Below are 6,671 nucleotides of genomic sequence, written 5' to 3'. Positions count from 1 at the left end.
CTAGGTTGGTTCGGGACACGAATGACTCCAGGCTTCCCTGCCTGGATGTCATTAGGGCCTGGCTGGACGGCGATGCTAAGGTTAACGCCCTTGCAGAAATAAACACTCGGCGGATGCTTCTTCCTTTCAAGGATAAGAAGAAAATATCTCATTCCAGACAAGGAAAGGGAGAAGAGAAACCTATGAAACATCCTTTCAGATCCTGGATGAAAAGACGGGCAATAAAAAGAGGCACTTACTTGAGATATCAGAGCCTCTTCTCGAGAAGCAAACAACGCCTCGCCTCGATCATCCTGGATGGCACAGATACAGTCTCGTGCCCAGTACCACTCTCTGAAGTACACGATGCGTACAAACAGAAGTGGGAAGCTGAAACTCCCTACGTGGGACTCGGAGGTTTCCACTCCCAAAAGAGAGCCGACAATGAGATATTTGAAACTCTTATCACTGGGGAAGAGGTAATTGAAAACCTGGAGGCCGTAAAAAGAACGTTGGCCGCGGGGCCAGATGGCATATCCCGCAATGCCATCGGTGAGGGGGATCCAGAGGGTGAGGCGATGGCAGCCTTGTTTAACACATGGCTGACTACAGGAGTCATACCTAACAACGTAAAGCGATGCAGGTCGATACTACTTCCAAAGACCATGGACCCGGAACAACAGAAGGATATTGGCAACTGGAGGCCAATTACAATCGGTTCAATGGTGCTGAGGTTGTTCTCGAGAGTAATGACGATGCGGCTGGCCACAGCGTGTCCTCTGAACCCGAGACAGCGCGGATTCATCTCTGCTCCAGGCTGCTCTGAGAACATCATGGTGTTGGGGAACATCATAGAGCAAGCTAAGAGACAGCAGAAGGACCTCGCAGTAGTATTTATCGACATCGCGAAAGCTTTTGACTCCGTTTCCCATAAGCACATCATCGATGTGCTGCAGCAAATGGGGGTAGACAGCCATGTGGTAGGACTGATCCAGGAGTCCGACAGAAATTGCGTCACTTCAATCGAGGTGGACGGCAAAAAGACTCCCGACATCCGCATATGTACGGGAGTCAAACAAGGTGACCCCATGTCTCCCCTGCTATTCAACCTGGCAATGGACCCCCTCATCACTAGCCTGGAAACGCACAGACAAGGATTTCTGTCGGAAGGAGGCCGTGTGACCACCCTTGCATTTGCTGACGACCTAGTGTTACTGAGCGACGGTTGGAAGGGCATGCTGCTTAACATCTCTATCCTCGAGTCCTTCTGCAAACTATCGGGCCTGAGGGCACAGGCCCGAAAGTGTCATGGCTTCCTAGTTACACCTACACACGACTCGTACACAATTAACAACTGTGTACCATGGGAGATCGGAGGGGCCGGTCTTCACATGATCAACCCAGATGAGTCGGAGAGATACCTGGGCGTGAAGGTGAACCCTTGGATAGGTATCTCGAAGCCTGACCTGACGGATCAGTTGCAGACATGGATCACGAGGATAGATGAGGCGCCACTGAAGCCCAGTCAGAAAGTGGCCATCCTCAATCAACATGCAGTACCTCGCCTCATGTACCTGGCCGATCATGCACAATGTAAACAAAACACCTTGAACGCCCTGGACTCCGAAGTTCGGAAAGCCATAAAGCTCTGGTTGCGCCTTCCTGCCTCGACCTGTAACGGCTTGCTTTACGCTCGTGCCAAAGATGGAGGGCTGGGAGCACTGAGGTTGGCAAAGCTGATCCCATCAATACAGGCGAGAAGAATGCACAGGATGGCGAACTCTACGGATGTTATTGTTCGCAGCCTGATGCATACAAGGAAGGCGACTGAAGATTTCGAAAAGTTATGGATTAAGGCTGGTGGCACCGCCGATTCTGCACCAGACCTGTCCGAGCCAGTAACACCCATCGAAATCTTCTTTGAACCAGCAGCTTCGACTGGGTCGGAGAGGAGACCTCCTCCAAAACCCAAATACCCAGTCCCGTGTGACTGGAGACAGGAAGAGTTTTTGTCGTGGACAAAGCTGCCTGTACAGGGAGCGGGTATACAGCACTTTCAGAACGACACCATCAGCAATGCTTGGCTGACGTCCCACCGAGGATTCAGGGAGCGACATTATATTGCTGCATTGCAACTGAGAGCAAATGTATACCCTACTCGAGAATCCCTCGGAAGAGGGAGAAGAGGCGCCCTTATAATGTGCAGGAAATGCTCCGCAAAATACGAATCCTGTTCGCACATATTGGGGCAATGCCCCAGTGTGCAGAGGGCCAGAACTTCCCGTCACAATAAGATCTGTGACATTGTGGCTAAGGAAGCCGACAGACAGGGCTGGGTGGTATACAAAGAACCGAACCTCAGAACGGACAAGGGAGAGCTGAGGAAGCCGGATCTTGTATTTTCCAAGGCGGACAAGGCATTGGTGGTGGATGTGACGGTTCGATTTGAGTATGCTGCGGATAATCTTTCAAAAGCCGCAGCAGAAAAAGTCAACTATTACTCCTCCATGACGGGACAGATCAAAGAGCTGACCAAGTCAAGAGAAGTTGCATTTTTTGGATTCCCCGTCGGGGCAAGGGGAAAGTGGCCTCCAAGCAACGACATCTTCTTGGCTCAGTTAGGATTGCCCAAGAAAAAGATCAATCGAGTCGCGAAACTGATCAGCCGCAGAGCACTGCTCTATTCACTTGACATCCTGAGCATGTTCACAGGCAACAGCGCAGTGTACGAGAACCCGTAAGGACAAGGCTCTGCCAGTGGGAGGTCCTGGCCCCTCAGACCTCTACCGCCACCTGACAACCATAGGGCGGATAGGTGACGATGGTACGTGGTTCCTAGAACATCGAGCGGACCAGCCCCACTCTGTGAGCATTTGATCAATCTCGTCGGTCATTGATCACTTCGCGAGGACCAGAGAAAACAGTTCTAGTGGGGGTTTCGGGACATTAGCATTCTTTGGATTCCCCGTCGGGGCAAGGGGAAAGTGGCCTCCAAGCAACGAAATCTTCTTGGCTCAGTTAGGATTGCCCAAGAATAAGATCAACCGAGTCGCTAAATTGATCAGCCGCCGAGCACTGCTCTATTCACTTGACATCCTGAGCATGTTCACAGGCAACAGCGCAGTGTACGAGAACCCGTAAGGACAAGGCTCTGCCAGTGGGAGGTCCTGGCCCCTCAGACCTCTACCGCCGCCTGACAACCATAGGGCGGATGGGTGACGATGGTACGTGGTTCCTAGAACATCGAGCGGACCAGCCCCACTCTGTGAGCATTTGATCAATCTCGTCGGTCATTGATCACTTCGCGAGGACCAGAGAAAACAGTTCTAGTGGGGGTTTCGGGACATTAGCGACGCCTGCGCCAGCCATGTCACTATGGGTGCGAGGAGACGGGACGAGCCCTTACAACTCGGAAAAGGCCATGAAGCAATTCACGGTATGAAATAGCCAAATGCCTCGTCCTCTAATTAGTGACGCGCATGAATGGATGAACGAGATTCCCACTGTCCCTACCTACTATCTAGCGAAACCACAGCCAAGGGAACGGGCTTGGCGGAATCAGCGGGGAAAGAAGACCCTGTTGAGATTGACTCTAGTCTGGCACTGTGAAGAGACATGAGAGGTGTAGAATAAGTGGGAGGCCCCCCCGGGGGTCACCGGTGAAATACCACTACTCTTATCGTTTTTTCACTTACCCGGTGAGGCGGGGAGGCGAGCCCCGAGGGGCTCTCGCTTCTGGCGTCAAGCGCCCGGCTCGCTCCGGGCGCGACCCGCTCCGGGGACAGTGGCAGGTGGGGAGTTTGACTGGGGCGGTACACCTGTCAAACGGTAACGCAGGTGTCCTAAGGCAAGCTCAGGGAGGACAGAAACCTCCCGTGGAGCAGAAGGGCAAAAGCTCGCTTGATCTTGATTTTCAGTATGAATACAGACCGTGAAAGCGGGGCCTCACGATCCTTCTGACTTTTTGGGTTTTAAGCAGGAGGTGTCAGAAAAGTTACCACAGGGATAACTGGCTTCTGGCGGCCAAGCGTTCATAGCGACGTCGCTTTTTGATCCTGGATTGAATAATGCCCAGTTTCCACTGGTGGACGCATCCGGCCCCGGACACTTAGACGGGTGTTTCCAATGGCTTAAGTATCCAGACGCGTCCAGGTTTTGTGGACGGTTAACTATCTGCTGCCAGACGTGGCTGTAAGCATCCGTCACCCCACTAAGGAAATACTGCGCTTTCAGGAGCGGAGATGTGTGCTTGACTTGTAGACAGACAGGGAAGAGATCAGCTACATTATGTTGGAAGATATAATCTCAAGTGCCGGATCATGAAGACATTACAATTTTATTAACAGCATGGAGTGAAAACCACATACATAAACAATTACTGCTTACAGCTAATATCCGTATTAAAAACGTGAATTTCACAGGACCCCAGTGCAGTGCCGTGACTAGTTCAAAATAAAGTGAATAATACTAATTGGAGCAGTAGCGCCGATATTATTAATATTTTATGAATAACTGGATGGTGTTTCAGGCTGTTTTCCTATGAATGGTGTGTAGGTATGTTGTATAACAGCCCCGCAGAGACAATCAAAATGAAGGTGAACACGATTTAGTTAGTGTGCCCATTTACAAGTTAAATGAATTAATAAATAAATAAATAAATAAATACAGCCGATCTGGGATTCCCTCTAAAACATTAAGGACTGGTTTAAGAAATGCGTCCCTAAACGCCATGACTGAAACGTGCACGCTTAAATTAATCTGCTATATTGTAGCTGCTGTTACTGTATGAAATGTGAAACGTGAAATGTGTGTATTTTGTTTCAACTGTAACTTGCCCTGGTTAAGGACATCTGATAAGTAAATTAAAAATAATACAGCATAAAGTGTTGCAGTTACAAATCTGTAGTAAAATAAGTTAAGGGAGTCAAGTTGTGCCATTTAAAATGCATATCTTCTATCACAAATCTTGATGATGATTACAATAACAATAATAATAGCAAATATTTATTTTATTGTTGCACATGGAAACATTTTCTTACAGTAACATAATGCTTGTCTGAATATAATGTTGTCTATACAAGTTTAGCTTTTCCTAATATCTCTTAACAGAAATGTGTATTTATTACACGGCCTCCAATCATGTAAAGCATAAAGGATAAAATAGACACAAAAGTCCTTTCTACATCAGGCTCTGTCGCTTGTAGTGTTGATTTCTGCCAACAAACAAACAAAACACATCCACAATCGCTCTGCTCCTCCCACAACAGGGACAGAATTGCTACAATGCCCTGGTTTTACAAAAAGCTCTGGGACGCGTCCGGCATGCATGATTAAACCAGTGGAACCGAGGCATGAGTGTCAGACCGTGAAATCAAAATAAGCCTAACTAAATTAAATAAGTGAACCATGTTGTTAGTAGGCTATGCTTTGTAAGCCTAGTCGCCAGTGCGTTCATTCGTTGGGCAGTATTTACGTCCTATTTTGTTGGTTCAACTATAGTAAATCAAAAATTACTTTGATACGTTTGACTTTACATTTCTGTAGCATGCATTATTAAAAAACATAGGCTATCATAGGCTAACTATAGAAATTAACTGCAGTTTGTTTCAGTTTAAGGAAGACACACCGCTAGTTTAATTAGGTAGAAAGTTAAGTGAGAAAAATTACCAGTTCAGTGCAAGATATAATCCTTTTTTCTTTGTCGCAGCCACGTACAGCAATCTATGAAGCCTTTGGGTTCTTTGCGAGTTTATTTTCATTAAAGGGTTCGTTTAAGAACCACGAGGTCCATCGTAAACAAAAGGGAGCATTGAAGAACCCTTTTTCATCATGATCACGGTTGATTTAAGATCCATTTAAGGTTCTTTAAGGATCCTTGTTTGCAAGGAACCCTTAAAGGTTCTTATTAGAACCTTTTACTATTCTTTTACTAAAAAATTAGTAAGACATGATCTGCCTCGTCTATCTCCAAGAATATGGTTTTCATTAAGATGCTCCTCTATTTTCTGTCTAATTATTTTTACCAACATTTCACAGGTGATGCAGGTGAGACTGATTGGTCTGTAATTTCCTGGCTCAGTTTTGTCCCCTTTCTTGTGGATTGGTATGACATTTGCCATCTTCCAGTCATTTGGCACATCCCCTGTTCTTAGTGTCATTTGGAATGTTTGACTTAGCGGCCTATAAATAATTTCCCTCATTTCTTTAAGTACTGTTGGAAATATACCATCTGGCCCAGGTGATTTGTTTGTTTTTAAATCTGCTAGTCCCTTTTAGTACCTCCTCCTCATTTATCCTGATCTTGCTTAGGATTTGACTGGATTGAAAAAACCTCTGTGAAAAACTCATTTAGAACATTTGCCACATCTTGTTCGTTTTCCAAGATACTTCAATTTTTGCCCTTTAGCTGTTTCACTTCCTCCTTTATTGTCCTCTTGCTGTTATAGTATTGAAAAAAGCTCTTTTCATTAGCTCCAAGAGCTGTTTCTTTCTATTTCCCTCTTTGCTTTCCTGATCCCTTTCTTAAGGTGTCTTTGCAGCTCAACATATTCTTTGTATTTTGTTTCGTCTCCATCCCTTTTGTATGCGCTATACAACATTTTCTCTCTTGATATTTTTTTGCATACCTATATTAAACCATTTTGGTCAGTGTTTTCTGGTCCTCAATTTGATAAGTTTTGGTTCAAATTTCA

This window comes from Amia ocellicauda, unplaced genomic scaffold (genome assembly GCF_036373705.1).
Source record: "Amia ocellicauda isolate fAmiCal2 unplaced genomic scaffold, fAmiCal2.hap1 HAP1_SCAFFOLD_69, whole genome shotgun sequence".
Lineage (NCBI taxonomy): Eukaryota > Metazoa > Chordata > Actinopteri > Amiiformes > Amiidae > Amia > Amia ocellicauda.
Note: the sequence above shows the minus strand (reverse complement) of the source record.